This window comes from Gracilinanus agilis, chromosome 5 (assembly GCF_016433145.1).
Source record: "Gracilinanus agilis isolate LMUSP501 chromosome 5, AgileGrace, whole genome shotgun sequence".
Classification (NCBI taxonomy): domain Eukaryota; kingdom Metazoa; phylum Chordata; class Mammalia; order Didelphimorphia; family Didelphidae; genus Gracilinanus; species Gracilinanus agilis.
The window spans coordinates 70,217,056-70,236,994 of NC_058134.1; positions in this window are offsets into that span (position 1 = coordinate 70,217,056).

Below are 19,939 nucleotides of genomic sequence, written 5' to 3' on the forward strand. Positions count from 1 at the left end.
AAGGTTGTAGAGAAGTCAAGAAGAATCAGAAAAAAAGGTTATTAGATTTGTTAGGATATCATTGGTAGCTTTTGAGAGGAGAATTTCAGTTCAATGATGGACAAAAGCTAGATTGCAGAGGGTTTACAATTTAGTGAGAAAAAAGGAAGTAGTTAGGATCAGAAGCTAGAAAGTGTGACAGAGGAAGGGGTTTAGTTCATTGTGCAGTAGGCATTCTGAAGGTCCACAGTCATAGGACTGAGTAAAGCTAAAGTGATGAGATTATGCTCATCACCGAGAAATGAATAAAGGTGGCATCTCAGTGGTTGGTGAAATGCCTGCTGAGGGACAATGCTATTCCACAGCAAAGGTTCTCCCTTAAGGTTCAGTCTGGAGGCAGTTGGTGATGCTTTATCCCTTGAGGCCACTCAGAGCAGGCAGGAACAAATGGAATTATGGGAGCCTATCAGGAAACTTGGATAATTCATTTAATCCAGAGAAGAGCTGCAGGGCAAGAGATAGAATAGATTTTATCCCCAGAGGATTATGGAGTGCTAGAGAAGGTCCTGGAGGTAGGGTCCAATGGAAAGAGGACAGTAATCCCTGATTGCTGTATTGGAGAGGGGCTGAAAGGGAAATCAGTGGTCCCAGGAGTAAAAGTGGGGGGAGGTTCTTGTGTCTCTTGGGAGCTAGAGAAAAAGGTTTGAAAAGTTTATTAGGTAATTAAAGTGTTCTTTAGTTTGAATTTTTTTTTGTTTGTTTTGTTTTTACTGATTAAAAATGTGAAGTTCCCTGGCTTTGATTACTTGATGAGAAATATTTTTCTTTCTCTGGATTTATGCTGACTTTCCAAAAGAACATTTACTGAGATATTCATCCTACCTCATCCCTCCCCCATTATAGTCACAAACTTTGGAAGATTATCCAAGAGAAAGACCAGAGTCAGGAAATAACAAAGTTAAAGTGAAATCTGAGTCTTAACTAACCACTTCTTACTTTGGCAGTGTAGCCAATGCAAATGTAAATATATCAGGGGGCCTTCCAAATGTGAGTGGGAGAGCCTGCAAATTATGGGTTAGTTCCTTTTCCTTTCTATCAAGAATGGAAAACTGGCCCCAGCTGAAATGCATTTGGCTCAGTAGGTGAATTAATGATAGTTTTAGCATGGGGATCCCCTTCCCCCTTCCCCTGTCTTTAAGGGTTTTCATTGAAATTTGTAGTTTCAACAATAATCAGTGATTGATGGACATTTGATCCAAACTATTTGGGGTGATAGAAAGGATTGTTGATATACCATTTCCAGGCAGATTTCTTCATCTTGTGTATGTGAGGATGGGAGTGGGGTTGGGGGGATGCACATGTGTGTGCTGTGCTGGTGAAAGCTGTTGTTTTCAACTTCCTCTTACCCAAAGTGACTGATTTCCTTAAAAGTCTCTTCACATGTTGTAAGCAGAGTTTGGGACAAATGGATGACTCTGGATACTTTGAGAGAAACATTATCAAGGCCACAGTCATAGCAGAGCATTTAGGAGTCCTCACTTCATTTGGGTGCTTCTGTGCAGTCATAAACAGTGAAGGACAATCAAGGCTTTGCTTGTAGAGTAGCAAATTTAGGAGGTGCCAGATCTGGAGGAAAATGATCATATTTGCAGTCTTTCAACAGCATAGGAACCATAGGACTTAACATCTGATTGGCAAAAATAATTCGTTAAAATAGGAAGTTACCAGATGATAGAATGAGTTCTTTCTCTGAGGGCACCCTTGATCTCATATATCCTGAGAAAGTTGCTCCAGATGCAAAAATTCCAAGTCAAATCTCTGCACACAGGCTTCATTTGGAAGTCAGTTTCCATCTTAACTCTTACTCATCCAATTATATCTTTATAAGCTACATCATTCCTTCTGGTGCCACATTGGTATACATCACCACTGCTCACCCATTTGCACAATAGTCATTCATTCTTACACTGGTAGGACCGGAGGATTCTGAAATGATATTTCCTAAATCGTGTCTACCATTGCCTCTTTCACACTGCACATTTGTCATTACCCAAAGAAGAAAAGCATCAACTCTTTGATAGGAACCCCTCAACTTTATGTTTCCTTTTTTCTATTTTGTGTTTAGTCCAGCAAATGAGCATATATTGAGCACTTATATGGCAGACACTGCAAGGGGATAACAAGAAAGGTAAAAGACTTTCTGCTCTCAAGGAGATCATGGTCTAATGGGGGAGAAAATGTACAAATAACTCCATACGAAGAAGAAATAAATAGGACAAATTGGAGATCATCTCAGAGGGAAGGATACCAAGATGAAGTAAGACTGAGAAAGGCTTCTGGGTTTTTAGCTGAGACTTGAAGCATGTGTCCACATGGATCCATGACTCCTTTATTTGTCCCCTGAAGATTGCCATCAGTGATGTAAATTCCAGGTGGTTTTAAGGTATCTAAATTTGATCCCATGGACAAAAGGTTCCTGTATTAAATTCTTATCTAGTATTTGAAAACTCTTCCTCATAGACTTCTGGAGAACAGATGCCATTCATTCTCATTGACCTTTGCCCCACTGATCACAATCTTCTCCGTCAGAAAGCACTGCAGATGAAAACAAGTCAGAAATTGTAATAAGTAATTTCAGAGGCAATCCATATTACCTCTGGAGGACTCTCCCTGCAGGGCATCAAGGGCAATTTTATTAAGGACACCTAAGAACTGTGCTTTTCCATACTAGGGAAAACTCAAAGGTATTGGATGGCTAAAATAACAAATTGATTTGGTGTGCATAATGCTTATTTAAGATAAAACTCTTCTGCCTTAAATATAGTAAATCAGTCTCTGCCTCCAAACATTAAGAAGGTCAGGAAGCTCCTGATCTAGTCCAAATGTTAGTGAACAGCTTTATGGTTAATCAAATGTTAAGATGAATGGAGGTTGACTATATCTACTGAGCATTGCTTAACAATTAAAAAACATATCTAATACAATGTGAATACATTAAAATAATGCTGAACATAATTTAATCTTATGGAGAATACATTAGATGCCTCAAGGCCATTATTATGAATATTAATTATTACATAATATTCTATGTATAGAAGATTTTGGTGATTAGGATACATTTTACTAACAATATAATATATTGTTATAATATTAATCCATATTATATTTTTGGGGGGTGGGATCATTCTCCAGGATATTGCCTAGTCATCTTTCCCTATTTTATGTAAAAATAGTTGTGCTTTTGTTTTGCTTTAGGATATCAGGAACTTTTATTATTAGAAGCTTCTGAAAATTTTACAAGTTATGGAATGAAAGCATTAGCAAAGGTAGCCTCAGGCAGATTTAGAGGTATTTGGACCCTTATAGAAATAGCACTGGTTAATAGGCTTCTAAGGATTCCACTGGGGCTCATGGGAAGGTTGTGAGTCAGAGGCTAAGAGTGAGAAAGGAAGACCTGATCAAAGAACATTGTGAAATCCAGCAATGCCCTGTGTGAAGATCACAGACAGATGCCATCTCCAGAAGTATCCCTGAAAGTTCTCAAAGAGGGCAAAGAGCAAGGATTTGGATTGATTTATTAAAGAGAGAATTGCTTATAAAAAAATCCACATATATATACATATATATATATTTAACACCATAAATAATAATTCAGACAGTTTAGTAAAAAAAAAAACCCAAACTTGAAAAAACTTGAAAAACTCTGATAAATACAATGATCCAAGCCAGATCCAAAGGACTCATGTTGAAAAATGTTATCCCTTTACAGACAAGGAACTGATGGAATCAGAATGCAGATTAAAGCATACTATATTTCACATTATTTTTGTCATCATTTTAAAAATGTGTCTTCTTTTACAACATGACAGATATGGAAATATGTTTTACATAATTGCACATGCATCACTCAGTCACATTGGACCCAAAGGACCCACCCGTCCTCCTTCAAAAGTGCAGACTACAGCACAAAAATTTAGAACTAGAAAAATTGGCATATACTGTTTGGATAAATTTAAACGACTGGGAGAAAATTTAGCATTTCAAACTAATATTGGAATAGTGTAGTTGAAGGATTCATATTAATGTGTTTATTTTCATAGTTGAAAATAGTTGAAAAGTCAAATTCAACAAAATTCAAATTTGAGGAGTCCATCCTTGGCAAGAAGGAATTTGGGGCATCTTGTGGATCAAATTCTTGGAAAGAGTCTTTTGATAGGAACTTGGAAGGAGTAGATGCTTTATAGTTCTCTTATGTGGTAAGAAGTATCAAATGCCCATCTCTTATGGGGATATTAGGCAATGGGTGAGTGCTGGTGATAAGAGATAATTAACAAGCTCCAAGAGAAGGAACCCTCCTGAGGAAACAGAGTCTGATTCAAGCTATGATCTGAGAGAGAAAATTGAATCCTGTGCTGGGTCAAGCCAGAGTTCACAGGGTAAACAAATCCAAGGGGTTAGGCAGGAAATTGGAAGGGAATTCCCAGCAGCAGTCCCAAACTGGAGAAATCAACATGGTGTCATGAAACCCCATTACAAAAGGGAGCAGTAGGCACTGGTGAGATGATGGCTTATCTCATGCAACCTGGCTTTAATTCCTGTCCCTGACATTTATTAGAACTGTGCACTCTTGGATAGGACATTTCCTCTTGCTCCAATTCAGTTTCTTTATCTGAGAAATGAGGACATTGGAAAAGAATGTTTCTAAGCACTAATAATTAATGAATGCATAACTTCATTATGCATTAGATAATTTTTTCTTAGCCATTTGGCTAAAGGCATCATTCTTTTACGGAGACGGCATGTAACCCTTGCATGCTCCTAGCTTCACTGGGTCAGCATTGTGGTAGACATTGACAGTCGTGATACAACATTAGTTTATTTTAGTTCCTTTGGTGTTTCATTCTTCTTGAGTTCCCACAGGCATACACGGCAGTAATTTTTTGAGTCATTCCTATACCAATTTGTTCTAGTGAAGTTGAAGGTCTACTGACTTCCTTGGCTTCCTTTAAGTCCAAACTAAAATCCTATTTTTTACTGGAGCCTTTCACCAACTCCTTTGAATTCAAGTGCCTTCCCTCTATTGATTATCTGCAGTTCATCCTGTATATAGCTTGCTGGTACATAGTTGTTTGCATGTTGTCTTCCCTGTTGTAAGATTGTAAGCTCCTTGAGGGCTGAGACTGCCATTTGCCTCTTTTGTATCACCAGTGTTTAGCACAGTGCCTGGCACACAGTAGATACTTAATAAATGTTGACTTATTGATTGCCTGCTCATTCCTTGACTGCTTTGTATTGCCCAATATAATTTACTAGTGCTCATCTTCTTGTGGACTCATTTAATGAACAGCCTAAAAGAAATTCATGACAGTCTGAAATAACAAATAAAATGAGCTCATATCCATCAATGAATATGTATTTTTTGACATAGCCAATACAGGAATCTCACTAGGCACATTTATTAAAAGGGTTTTACTTCTTTTTTTAAGTTTTAGGAAGGAGATAGAAAGAATAGATGCTACCTCATAAAATTTAAAACTAAAAACTTTTTTAAGTTAAAAATGAAAAAAGTCAAATACAATGAGTTCATGGAAAGACAAAACAAAAACGTTTACTGATAAAAATGGAAAATGAAATAATCACAGTGAAGTATTCCTACATCTAAAAAATCAGCTGGGGACATGTATAATATTCCACTCTAATTGTACCCATTTGGATGTGGGAAAATTGGGACACTAATACACTGTTGGTGGAATTGTGAACTGATCCAACTATTCTAGAAAAAAATTGGAACTATACCCAGAGGGCTATAAAACTGTGCACATACCTTTTGATACAGAAATATCATAATTAGGTGTGTATCCCAAAGAGATTTTTAAAAAAGAGTGTGTGTGTGGGGGGGGAAGGACCTATTTATACAAAAATATTTATAGCAGATCTTTTTGTGGCATCAAATAGTTGGAAATTGAGAGAATTTCCATCAATTGGGGAATGGCTAAACAAGTTATGGTATATGATTATGACTTAAGAAATGATGAGGAAGAAGATTTGAAAAAAAAAAGCCTAAAAAGACTTGCATGAATTGATGCACATTGAAGTGAGCAGAATCAGGAGAACATTATACACAATAACAGCAATATTGTAATAATAATCAACGGTGAAAGACTTGGCTTCTCTGATAAATACAATGATCCAAGCCAGTTCCAAAGGACTTGTTGAAAAATGCTATCCCTTTACAGACAAGGAACTGATGGAATCAGAATGCATATTGAAGCATACTACATTTCACATTATTTTTGTCATCATTTTAAAAAATGTGTCTTCTTCCACAACATGACAGATATGGAAATATGTTCTGCATAATTGCACATGCATACCCTAGATCAAGTTGCTTACTATCTTGAGGAGGAGGAAAGAGAGAGGAAGGAGGGAGAAAATTTGGAACTCAAAATTTAGGAAATGAATGTTAAAAATTGTCTTTACATGCAATTATGAAAAAAATAAAATATATCTAATTGTCCCCATCCCCAAGGTTGTTCAGCAACTGGCAGCTTCTAGGCTCATAGATTTTGTGCTAAAAGGAGCCTCAGAGGCCATTTAGTCCAGGAACTTCATATGACATGATGAGAAAACTGAGCCCCAAGAGGTTAAGATCCCAAGGTCCCACAGATGCTCCATGCCAGAGGTAGGATTTGAACCCAAATGTTGGGACTCTTGAAACTACTACCCCTTCCACCATACCACATTCCCTCTTATATGTTAGTTCAATAAATTTCTCATTTCAGTTGGTCTCCACACAAAGTCAGAATGACTTTTCTGTCTGAAGTGAGAGGCAGTAGACTTGTTCACAGAATTTTAAAGGAGGTAGAGACCTGCAAGTTCATTGGTTCAGCCTCCTTGTTTTATAGATGAGGAAACAATGACTAGAGGAGTTGAAAATAGTAGACATTTATATATCCCATTATTTACATTATTTAATAGAAGGACAACAACTCTGTGAGGGAGGAACTACTGGTATTATTATACACATTTTACAAATAAGGCACCGGAATCTCAGAGAAGCTTGCCCAAGGCAACACAGCTACTACATGTTAGATAAGAAATTCACTCCCAGGTTTCCTTGATTATTAGTCAGTGTTAGTAACATTTACTATACCTCACATCCTTTTGCTTGTAGTTGCATGGCTGCTTAATTAGAGAAACAAGATTAGAACTCAGGTCTTCTGACTCATAGACCAGTCCCTTTTCTATTAACATGCATTGATCCATGTTGCCCTTCAGGTTGGCATATAACCAATGCCAATATTATCGAATAATTGTTTTGAGTATTTAAAAAGCAGACAAAGTTCGGTTTGCCTTTATTTTCAAAGAAACAAACAATCCTGACAAGATAAAGAATGTAGGCGGCCAGTTTTCTCCTTTAGGACCTGTTTGCTGTTTTTTCAATCACATAGCTCTTTGATGACATATTTTCAGCTTCTTCATAGGCACAGTTCTTCATTTTCACTGATTAGAGTTATCCAAAGGATGGATGAGCTGCTTAAGAATGTCACAGAAATGATAAATTAGAGCAAGCCTTGGCTACGAATCTTTCTTTCTTGGCTATTTATATACATGACTGTCTCACCTCCATTTCTGGTTATACACTTACTTCATGGATGATTTTTTTAAAAGCTATTTCTTGCCCTAAAGACATTGTTGTTAATATGCCACCACCTATTTATACCCATTAACCACTTTTCCATTGTACTTTGTGTCACCCACAATTTAGATTTTTCAGTGACCTTGGCATTCAATGATTTACAGCCAGATTACCCTAATGGGAGAAGACTGTTGCTCAAGAGATAGGGTTTTATGACATAGATTCTTGGAAAATACTAACAAATGTATTCTATCCTTCCCTTCTCCTATTTAATTCTGGAAATTCTTTATTGTGCAGCTTTCTTATTACTGTGGACAGTTCCACTCGCCTCTATTTACCCAGGCTCTACCTAAGTGTCATCCTTGACTCTTTACTCTCTTCCAACCCCACCATCCAATCAGTTGCCAATTCCTGTCAATTTTCCCTTTATAACATTTCTCTTAGGTCTCCTTCTCTCCTCTCATACTGTCAACATCCTGGCCAAGGCTTTCATACCTAGACTCGTTCGATATCTGCCTTACTTTTCCCACTTCAGTCCATTCTCTCTGTTCAGCTATCAACTTGATCTCCCCCAAACATACAAGAATGTCAACCTCTCTACTCTCCATTCAATGAACTCCATTGGCAACCTATTGTCTCCAGGATCAAATATAAAATACTCTGGATTATAAAGCCCTCCATAACCTGCCCCCCTTTTACCTTCCATTGTTCTTACATCTTATTTCCTTCAGAAATTCTGTGATCAATAGTCTCTTTGCTTTATCTTGAACATGACACTCCATTTCCTGACTCCAGGAATTTTCACTATCTGTCCCCGATGCCTGGAATTCTCTTCCTTCTCATCTGTCTCATGGTTTCTATGTCTTTCTTTAAGCCTTAGATAAAACCCTACCATCTGCAAAAAAACCTTTCTTAGTCTTCCTTATGCCACTGTCTTCCCTCTGAAATTATCCCCATTTGATTCTCCTTGTTTCCACTGATAATCTCCTTGAGGGTAGAGATTGCTTTTACCTTTCTATCTTTAGCTCTTAGCACTGTGCCTAGCACGTAATATATTCTTAATAAATACTAGCTGGCCGATTGACTGACAAATGTGTTTCCATAACCCAGACAATAAACTTTTTGAACCACTTACTTTTTCCTCTGGAAATCCTGTGGGCAAAGCAAGAGTTCTGGATCTCTCTGAGGAGGTCCTATAGTGTTTTGGGAACTGATTCAATCAGTACAATGTTATCCAGATAATATTTAAAGAACTTTGCCAGTTATAGGAAATCCCTCTTCCATTTGGATTTAGTCAAAGGAATGCTTCATAACGATAATAAAGAACTTTGGTGAGGGTGTCTCTCTGCTTTATGACTCACTTGATATTTATCATTAATCAGACAACCGGCTCCATTTTTGGATATCTGCAAGCTCATGGGATGTTCTTCCTTAAAGTGAGTACAAAGACAAGGTTTATGGAATAAAGTTATTTCTGTGGTTATATCTGGAAGGAACTTTGTATGCGCTTGACATATATAGGAGAAACACTTTATTGGAGAAAAGAATTAAAGACTGACTTTAAATCTGAGTAATCCATTGATTTTTTTCTGTAGTCAACAAGCACTGTAATATATAGTATTTTTTTACTTTTAAGTCTACTGTATGGCTGTGAAGTTGTGGTCTGTTGTTGAGAATCATCTGTGAAATTTTTTCTCATATTCTCCTTGAGGATAGCTTTAATCCCTAATCAAAATATTCTCATATTTTCAGGTAGGTAGTACAGTGATTAGAATGCTAGACCTAGTTTCAGGAAGACCTGAGTTCAAATATAACCTCAAACACATTTTCTTGCTGTGTGACTTTGGGTGAGTCACTTAACCTCTGTTTGCCTCAGATTCTTCTTTAGTAAACTAGAGATAATTACACCCACCTCTCAGGATTGCCATGAAGATTGAATAATATAATATTTATAAAGCACTTAGCACAGTTCCTTATACATAGTTGTTGTCATTTGTTCTCTGTTTTTGAAGAAGACCAATGATATCACAGAGGAATACTGACTTGCACATGAATTGGATTTGACTAGAGAAGAATTTCACAAAATAATTGGCCTCTCTTCTAGAGTAGTAAAGTCCCGTGGTGGGGGGCAGTTGGGTAGCTCAGTGGATTGAGAGCCAGGCCTAGAGATGGGAGGTCCTAGGTTCAAATCTGACCTCAGACACTTCCCAGCTGTGTGACCCTGGGCAAGTCACTTGACCCCCATTGTCTACCCTTACCACTCTTCTGCCTTGGAGCCAATATACCATATTGACTCCAAGACAGAAGGTAAGGGTTTAATAAAAAAATAAAATAAAAAAAAGTCCAGTGACAAGACAAAAGTCAAGACAACTGGTGATGGCCTGGGATGCACTTTGGCATCTTTGACATCTGACCAAGTTCTAAGTGCCTCTCAGCACCTGCTTCAACTTCCTTCATGACTGCTGGAACAAATTGTTCTCATTCACCCATTCTACAGGGGAAGTCATCACATGTTTCTGGTAGACATCCTCCTAACTCACTGACTGGTGGATATATTGTAGGTGCTATATAAATACTAGCAATTATTAGAAATAAGACAGGCAATCAATGTCAACCAAGGGAGACACAAAACTGGAAAGCATCAACTTACCAAAAGTATATACTGTCATGGAGGCCATTCTTTGAAGATTTCAAATGGAAATGGGGATTCCCTGTAAGTTATAGGATCCTAGATCGAGAGCTGATAGGGACGTCAGAGTCCAACTCTTTCATTTTATAGATGTTTAACGTGAAAATCATGGACATTAAGTGACTCATCCTAGGTCACTCATGCAATGAACTTCCGAAGTGGGATATAAATTCGAGGGTTTCATCCTTTCATGATTTTTTTTACATTGATATAGCATTGATAGCAACAAACTTTAGTAAGTACTAAGAGGTCTATTCCATGAAATTCGTGACCATTTAAGAGAAACTGACAACAATTTAGACAAGAAAAAGCAAATGAATGGATAAAGTATGCTGCCTAGATTATGAAATGCAATTACCCGAATCGCCCATCCAGTTATTTAATCAATATATTTATCTGGACCAGGATTACAGATAAATCCAGAATTGAATAAGAGGGAAAGAATGGATTAGATACCACTGGAGGAATTATGCAGCACTTCTATGATCCCAAGCGTCTCACTGACACAAAAAGATCATATTTATTATCCTTTTTAACACTAATATTCTTCTAGTGATTTTATATGACCACAAATTTGGGAACATCATGATTGCCAAAGGGTCATAACTGCAAAAGACACCAGGTGATGTCAAGGGAAGGGGTAAAAGAAATGGAGAGGCTTGCTAGATTATTTGAGGAGCTTTTCATATCTCTTTCATAAGAACAACAGTAACCATAGAGCACAAGCAAAAGGGGGAACAAATATGAAGCCAGAAATCATCAGAGACTATGTATGTGTACTTCTTTCTAGGGTTCTATTCCGATGGTGCTATCAGGGGAATAACCAGAGAAGAAACATGGTGGTATAGTAAATGGGGTGATAAACCTAGAGTAAAGAGAATTAATTTTTCCTCCAATGTGACCATGTCCTTTAATCTCTTTGAACCTCAGTTTCTTCACCTTTAAAATGGATACAGTACCCTTGACATCACCGGTTATCATTGGGCATTCCTGTAACTTGGCTATGTGGTGGTTTCTCTGACTAGCTAGCAGAGTCCTGTGACAACAGAGACCTAGAATATTACACAAAATGTCCTCAAAATCATTCTAGGCTGTTCTACTGGCATGATTGATGGGAGCCTAGCTCACTTCATACTGCGATAAAATATCAGAGCTAGGTTTCAGTGGATTTTATGTCAAGATTATAACGTACTGTTGTTATTGTTGTTGCCATTCTGTTGCCATTATTGTTGCTGTGGTGGTGGTTCTTATTGTTATGATAAAGGAGGAGGAAGAGGAGGAGGAGGAGGACGAGGAGAAGGAGGAGGAGGAGAAGAAGGAGAAGAAGGAGGAGGAGGAGAGAGGATATCGGATTTTCTGTCTTTAAAAAAATAAGATTTTATCAAAAATTATTTGTTATTCTGTGGCAAAGTTGGTTCTAAGTTAAACAAGAAAAAGCTGAATTCAGTCGTTTGATTAAGCCAAAGAATTCCACTGAGGAAGAAAACAAGGGACAAAAAGTGAGAATGTCTTATGGAAACTAAGATAAACAAGAAGAAGGAAGTGTCTTGTGACATCTCAAGTCTCTCCAGAAGGGTATATAAGGGCTGCTCTGCAGAAGGAGAGCATCACACTTCACTCACCTCTCNGAAGAAGAAGAAGAAGAAGAAGAAGAAGAAGAAGAAGAAAGATTCACCCCAATGCAAAACTAGGAGAATTCTGAGAATTCTTGTTTTTGTTTTTAGATTTATCCAGTTAACACTAATGTGTTAACTGTGTGTCTTACAGTGATATTGCAGTGCTTATTGAACTTTCAACAGTATCTCTCAAGTGAAAAAATTTCAGGAAAAAATGAACTATTCCCTCAATTCATTTACCTTTTTGCCCTATCCATTTTTTGATACAATTTTCATGTAGGGATCTGTCTGTCCATTTCTATGGAAATGGGTGAAAAAGAGTTGTGAAAGAGGGGCAATAGCTGTCTTGAGGAAGTTCTATTCCTGTCCCAAGACTCAGGATAGCTTTGAGATAGAGTCAGAAAGTCAACTGTAATCATTCATCCTTACATGATATTTAGGAAGAGGGATTTTCCAAAGTACTTTTCTCATGTCAATCCTGTGAAGTAGTTAGGTGACTATTATAACCATTTTAAAGTTGAGGAAACAGGCTCAATAAAGGTAAGTGGCTTATATGAGGTCACACAGATAGTCAATCACGGAGCCATAAATGGAATCTAGGTCCTCTTGGCTCTAAATCCAGTGTTCTTGCCAATACAACATGCTAGTCCCATTTGGAAGGCTCATAAGGACTTTAACTGCAATGGGTGATAGCGGTATAATGACCAGATAAGCTCTAGAGCTAATCCACTTTCAACCCTTTCCAGTGGTACTGTGTGTGTGTGTGTGTGTGTGTGTGTGTGTGTGTGTGTGTGTGTGCGTGTGTGTGTGTGTGTGTGTATGGAGGGGTAGGGAATATTTGCAAGACTGATTGATCATTTTGCAAAACTCCTCTTAATTTCCTTCATCATATAAATGAGGGAGGTACTTAGTATAGTAATTTCATTTAATCTCCATCATTTCCTTTATGAATTGTGCAAAAAGACTTCTGCCCATATGCCTATGCTCTAGAAGCTAAGTGCTGTGTCTGGTTGTCTCTATTCTCTGACCCTCTCAGAATCTCCATGGAGGCTTTCCCACCAAAGAGCAAAATGAATAGAAATCCCACAGACATGGGGGAAAACAACCTTTTCTTTTGTACCTCTTCACCATGGAGTGAACTGGGGAAATGATTCTTGGACTCAATTCTCCTTAGATGTGCCTCTAAGGACTTAACAAAACACAAGAAGTTGAATTTCTAGGAGCATAATTGGCACTGCTGACAGGAATCAAATTTATAACACCAGGAAAGTCTGGTTTTAATTCCTGCCGCCTTCCTGGGATAGTGGGTGGCTTTAGTTAATAAAGCTGATCTCTCACCTTTGGAATCAGATTGAGCTCCCAAGTTGGAACATGCCTGAATTTAATTTGGAAATGTCCATGTATGCTGGGTACCTACTCTTCAGGGACAATTGAGATTGGGAGCGTGTTCTGAAGTACAAAATCTCAGCAACAGGAGCCCCACCATATTAAAGACTTCCCCAAGTCACAAAGATATTAAATTGCAGAGACTGGACAATTAAGGTTGATGGAATGGGTCCACAAGGAAGAAGTTATTATAGGGAGGGAGAGTTATGTGTTACTTTTAAAAGAAAAAAATGTATATAATGTTAATATGATCCGACCATTTTTATCTTTTTACTTAGGCTTTTAGATCTACATATCCGAAAATGAACCCCAAACTTTCATCTAAAATTTGTCTAACTAACCAGCTGTGAGAGCCAACTTCAAACCCCTTCATGTTTCTCAGTCTCCCTATTACCTAAAGATGATACAAAGGAAAGTACTTCAAAGGGATGTTTTAAATTTTTTTAATTTTAAAAAATTGTTTAAAATAATATTTTATTTTTTCCCTAAGTTTCATGAAAAAACAATTTTTAACCTTCAGTTTTTTAAAAGTCTGAGCCAATTTCTTCCTCTCTTCTCTCTCTGAGACAGTAAGCAATCTGATAGAGATTTTACATGTGTAACAGTGTAAAACATCTTTCCATATTAGTCATGTTATGAAAGAGGACTTGAACCAACAAAAGAAAAGTGAATTTAAAAAGTGAAATAAATTTTCTCTCCATCTGCACGCAGATTCTTTTAGTTCTTTCTTTGAAGGTGGATGGTGTTTTTGATCACGAATCCTTGAGTATGTCTTGAATCACTATATTGCTAAGATTAGCTAAATCATTCATAAATGCTCATCATAATATTGCTGCTACTATGTAGATTGTTCTTCTGGTTCTGCTCACTTCACTTTGTATCAGTTCATGTAGGTCTTTCTAGGTCTTCTTAAATCATCCTGTTCATCATTCCTTACAGCCCAATAATATTCTATCACCATCATGTACCATGATTTGTTCAGTCATTTCCCAATTGAGGGACATTCCTTTAGTTTCCAATTCTTTGGCATCACAAAAAGAACTACTGTAAATTTTTTTTATATCAATAGGTCCTTTTCCTTTTAAAAAATCTCTTTGGGATACAGATCTAATAGTGGCATTGTTGGTTCAAAGGGCATGCACAGTTTTAGAGCCCTATGAATATAGTCCCAAATTACTCTCTAGAATGGTTGGATCAGATGTCCCATTTTTCCCTAAGGGCATGTTTTTAGAAAACCATCAAATCTCTATGTGACCAGGGCCATAATGGAAATATGGTATTGTTCTAATATCAGTTCAGAAAGAATGAAGGCACATGGAATAATAAAAATGACTAGAAAAAGGGCAGAATTTAAAGTCTTTGAGCCTGTCCTTAGATTCATTCAAATTCATCTAATGTGTACAAGACACATAGCTCCTTTCTCATTAACATCCATAAAAAAGAAGAAGGGATAGTTCTGGCTTTCAATCTGTTAATGAAAAAAGGCAAAGGCAGAAATAATCATAATTTAAAGTTGAATGTAATGTTTGGAGAAAGGTATAGTAATATGAGCATCCAGAATATATCCCAGCTGGAGAAATCAGGGAAGGCTCTGTGGAGGAGCAAGAGTATGATCTCCTCTTCCTAGAATACCAAGATAAGGAATTTATCTTTTTTTAATCATAAAATGAGGAGTCATGGAATGTTTTTAAGCACGTGAGTAACACGATCAGATCTGTATGTTAAAAAGACAAATGTGGACTGGAGTGGGGAGAAACTGGAAGCCAGAGGACCAGTGAGGAGGGTATTTCAATAGTAAAAATCAGGAAGGCAATGAACAATGGGTCTCTGGAAAAAAAACGGACTAAAAATCTTAGTTCTTGACCTTATCCTTTGATAAGTGTTCCAGGTTCATTAAAAAAAAGTCTGTCATGCTAGACAAATGTAGAAAAAAGAGAACAAAAAAATCAGCTATTTAAATTCTATATTACTAAAAAATCTCATTTTTTAAAACCCTTAAATTTGATTTGTGGGTTTTATAATTCATCTGCCATCTTGGAGAAAAGAGCGATCAATAAAAGTTTCTAAGTGAGTATATAAATCTTCTGTAATTTTAAATGGATTACAATAAAATTGGGTCCATAGTTAGAGATTGTAGGGAGAAAAAATCTAAGAGAAAAAGATGACTTAGTTCAGGAAGCTTAAAAAGAATATGTTGTCTAAAATATTTTCCTGGGTAAAAATCATGCATTTATCTACATTGGATAGTGTGTGATATATCACTTTACTCTTGAGAAAGGCCAATAATTCATAGAGCTAAGTAGTGTCTAAGAAAGACCAAAGAGGGAGGGATGGTTCTCTGATCTATGATATGGGGTATGCTTTTGCTCTGTTGACAGCAAGGGTAAGTGATGGAGAAGATAGCCCATGCTGAAAATATAAGACACACATGGTACTTATGTAAACCTAGACAAAGATATGATTTCTAAATATGGGTTCCTTAATATTCTTTTTCATGAATTCATCATTAGGGATTTTTGTCTTTAGTCAACATCATCTGGGTCTTATCAAACTGTGAAGAGTTACAGTATGGCAAATTGGAGAAGAATTTGGTAGGAATGTCATTTAGTACAGTGCTTCTTGGCTATTCTTTATGGAATAAGCAATGACTTCATAGAGACTCCTGTGTTCTCTTTTTCATGGATGACTCCATTTTGGTTGTTTTTAAAATCTCATCTAGATATGAAAGCATTACTACCATATTGAAATGATATAATTTGAAATGCTTAGTGATGTGCACTTGGAGTAAACTGGACAAAAACCAGACTCTCTGACTGAATTCAATTCAAGGATGACGATTACATATCATTGGATTTTGAGCATGAGCATTTAAAAAAAGTGAATCTGGTGGCTATATAGCTCTCTATTTCTATTCACCAACCAAATGTTAGTGCAGGTGAAATTGAGCATTGATAATTGGAATCGGGAGACCTTTATCCATCCCTGGACCCACCAATCAGTCAATAAGCATTAAGTCCCAACTAAAATCCCACTTTAAACCTGACCTTTAGGATATTCTCTTTGTTGATTTCTCCAATTGTACCTTTATAGTTGGGGTTCTTTTTTTCTTTTTATAATTTGTTTCAGTTATCAATCTTTGATTTTTTTCTTCTTCCTTCCCTAACCCATTCTTTGTTTTAGAAAAAAATATAAAATTTGTATTTTGCAAACTTTCTGGATTCTTAAATCTTTTGATATAATGGACCCTTTTTGGCAAGATAATGAAAACTATAGATTCTTTTTTCTGAATAAAGTTTTTAAGTGCAAAAAAATAGGATTACAAAAGAAATCATGTTGAAATAAACTTAGAAAAATATTAAACAAACAAAAAAATAAATTTAAGGATCCCAGATTACAAATTTCTGCCCTAAATCATCATGGCAATTAGAACAAATCACTAACCCCACAATGACTCCAATGGACAACTTTAGTGTTATCCTCATGAAGTTGACCTAAAGGTGCTGCTTTTCGTAAGAAGACTTTACCTTTAAAAGATAGGTTATAAAGAGTAAGGTTGAAGGACTTATGAGAAAGAAAACTGGCCACATTCAGAGGAAGAACTGTGGGAGGAGAAACACAGAAGAAAAACCACTGCTTGAACACATGGGCTGATGGGGATATTATTGAGGATGTAGACACTAAATGATAACTCTAGCCCAACTATCAGTAATATGGCATTAGGTCTTAATCAATGATACGTGTAAAACCCAGTGGAATTGTGTGTCAGCCTAAGTGGGGCTAGGGGAGTTTGGAGGAGAGGGAAAAAACATGAAACATATAACTATGGGAAATATTCAAAATAAAAATTAAAAAATAAAGTAAAAGGTTATACTGAGGTCTGAGAATGTGGCATAGTGACATAGAACATCAGAGGTCTATCCCCAGATGTGTCACTGTCGTGGTGTGCCATCTTGGACCATTCATTGGTCTTCTCTAGACCTTGGCTTGTTCCCCTATAAAACAAAGGGCTTGGGTAGGTGATCTTGGGTTAAGTCTTTTCTAGTTGTGACTTTCTATCCTTCTGGCAGCCAGAGAGTTCTTGAGCTGCTCCAATGTTTCTGAACTGCTCTCTGATCCTTCCTTTTCCCTGCATCCTCTTGTCTTTCTCTGCATCCTCTTTGAAAAGTTGAGAAAGTCTGTTTTTCCTGTACTATTTTTAGTCAAGCTTTTATTTAAACAATAACAAGAAAAACCACAAAACCTTCTAATATATTATCCCTCCCCAACACCCAGTCCCTAAAAGAAACAAAATAACTTCATTTTTCTCTTTTAGGAATTTCTTGTCTTAAATGTCTGACTCCTCATCACCCTGGATATTTGCCATAGCCAATTTCTCTCCCGTTTGTAAAAGGAATGGAAAGGGGAAAGCGGGGAAGGGAAGAATTAATCAGTCAAATCAATCAAAGAACAATCCTTGAGTACCTTCTCTTTTTTTAGGCATGGCCAGAAAGGACATTAAAGATCACGAAATTTGGGGGCAGCTAGGTGGCTAATTGGATAAAGTCAGGCCCTCAGTTCCTGGGTTTGAATTCGATCTCAGATACTTCCTAGCTGTGTGACCCTGGACTGGTCATTTAATCTCAATTGCCTAGCCCTTACTGCTCTTTTGCCTTGGAACCCATACTTAGTAATGATTCTAAGGCAGAAAATAAAGGTTTAAAAAAGGAAAAAAGAACATGAAGACTTGATCCCTCCTTTTTACAGATGGCTTAAGTGAGACCAGGATACAATATCAAAAAAAGAAATGGTGTCTCCCCTTAAGCAGCTTACATTCTAATCAGGAAGATAACAGCCATGTAAAAAGGTAGTTACAATTTTAGTCAAAGCAGATTCAAGGTAACTTTGGTGGGATGAAGTAGGGAAAGGCATTAGTAGTTTGGGGAAGAGATATGGCCTCATGCAGAAGATAATACTTGAGCTGTTTTGAAGAAAACCAGGATTTCCAAGAGGTGGGCATAAGGGTGGAAGAGCATTGCAATTCTAGGAGAAAGCTAGTGTAAAGAGACCTTCCATGCTGCTTATACCCGCCATTTCTTTCCAGTGCTCTCCTCTTTGGAGACTAATTTTGATTCTGTAATTTATGATTTACAACACTATAATATCATTGAAAAAAATAATGGTGAGAGTAAGATAGATTTGGGGAGGAGGAGAATCATTGGGAGATCATTGGGAGCATGGATCAATTTCCCAAATGCCATAAATATGAATTATGATGATTATGGTGGTGGTAATGATGAAACTGAGGACAAATCACTTAACTTCTCTAAGCCTTAGTTTACTCATCTGTAAAATGAGTTTTTTTCTATTATTAGATGATTCCTAGAATTCTATCTAGCTCTGGATAACTGATTCATTTCTCTCATGGTACAGTGGAAAGACTTATGGATTTGGAACCTGTGAAACTGAGTTTAAATTTTGGCTCTGCCATTTACTATCTCTGTGACCTTTTGGGGCTTTAATTTTCTCTTCTGTAAAGTGAGATACTTATAGCCTTAAATCTATGATTTAATAATTTTCTTCCATGTTGCCCACCTAGTAAATGGCAGTGCTAGGACTGGAATTCATACCCTTTGACTCTCAGTGCATTCTCTTTCTAGCTCATGGAGATAAACTAGCCTGGGTGGAGTTAGACAGATATCTGGGAGAGGCCATTGCCAAAAACATGTGTGTACAGTCGTTGGAATGGAGCATATCGCACAAGTTCCCTGTGATGGGGATGTGCAGTGACCCACGAACTCCCAAGCCACGTATTCACCGAAGCCAGAGAGGCGGCCAACTTGGCTCTGGGTCAGCACCCAATATCCTGCTGCTATTAAAATGGAACCAGCCCTCGGACCTGTCGAAGAGGATTTGGGGCTGTTTTGAGGCCAGAGCCATCTGATGAGGCTGTGCCCAGAGCCTTTTGAGCCACAAAAGAGGGAGAGTTGTCTCCAGGCAGGCAGAACTGCCAAAAGATCCTATCGCAGTAGACAGGATGATATGCGGACCATGAAAAAGAACAGTCCCCCAGTCTCTGGCTAATGCAGATTGCAGGCACTCCATTCAGCTGAATTGAGGCAGTATTCCTGTATTTGGCCCTGAAATGCCATGCTTGTCAAAGAACCTCAGTATTCATGTGATAAGGACCATAGAAATCCCAAGCCACATAACTCCAGGATGACCCAATTGCACTAAGAGGAATTTCTTTCTTTTTTAAAAATTCATAAAAAAAATTTTTTTTAACTTTTTAGTTGCATGTAGAAAAAAATTTTGGTCCATTTTTTGACATTCTGCAAGTCAGATTCTCTCCCTCCCTCTCCCAAGGTGGCAAAAAGTTTAATAAAGGTTATACCAGTGTTTTCATGCAATACATATTTCCACATTCATCATGCCATGACAGAAAACACATATCACATATTCAATAAAAAGAAAAAGAAATAATAAACACATACCATATACATACTATACACACATTCAATAAAAAGAAAATAACAATAAAAACAAATCAAAATAAAAGCAATCCAGAGAGAGAAGGGAGGGGAGAGGAGAGGAAGGGAAAGGAGAGGAGAGGAGAGGAGAGGAGAGGAGAGGAGAAGAGAGGAGAGAAGAGGA